Below are 674 nucleotides of genomic sequence, written 5' to 3' on the forward strand. Positions count from 1 at the left end.
TGAGATTATTGATATTTCTCCCAGCAATCTTGATTCCAGCTTGTGCTTCTTCCAGTCCAGCGTTTCTCATGATGTACTCTGCATAGAAGTTAAATAAGCAGGGTGACAATATACAGCCTTGACGTACTCCTTTTCCTATTTGGAACCAGTCTGTTTTTCCATGCCCAGTTCTAACTGTTGCTCCCTGACCTGCATATAGGTTTCTCAAGAGACAGGTCAGGTGGTCTGGTATTCCCATCTCTTGAAGAATTTTCCACAGTTTATTGTGATCCACACAGTCAAAGGCTTTGGCATAGTCAGTAAAGCAGAAATAGATGTCTTTCTGGAACTCTCTAGCTTTTTCCATGATCCAGTGGATGTTGGCAATTTTTTCTCTGTTTCCTCTGTCTTTTCTAAAACCAGATTGAACATCTGGAAGTTCATGGTTCACGTATTGCTGAAGCCTGGCTTGGAGAATTTTGAGAATTACCTTACTAGTGTGTGAGATGAGTGCAATTGTGCAGTAGTTTGAGTATTCTTTGGCATTGCCTTTCTTTGGAATTGGATGAAAACTGACCTTTTCCAGTCCTGTGGCCACTGCTGAGTTTCCAAATTTGCTGGCATATTGAGTGCTAGCACTTTCACAGCTATTATCTTTCAGTTTGAAATAGGTCAACTGGAATTTCATCACCTCC

The sequence above is a fragment of the Bison bison genome, unplaced genomic scaffold, assembly GCF_000754665.1.
Source record: "Bison bison bison isolate TAMUID 2011002044 unplaced genomic scaffold, Bison_UMD1.0 scf7180017864365, whole genome shotgun sequence".
NCBI lineage: Eukaryota > Metazoa > Chordata > Mammalia > Artiodactyla > Bovidae > Bison > Bison bison.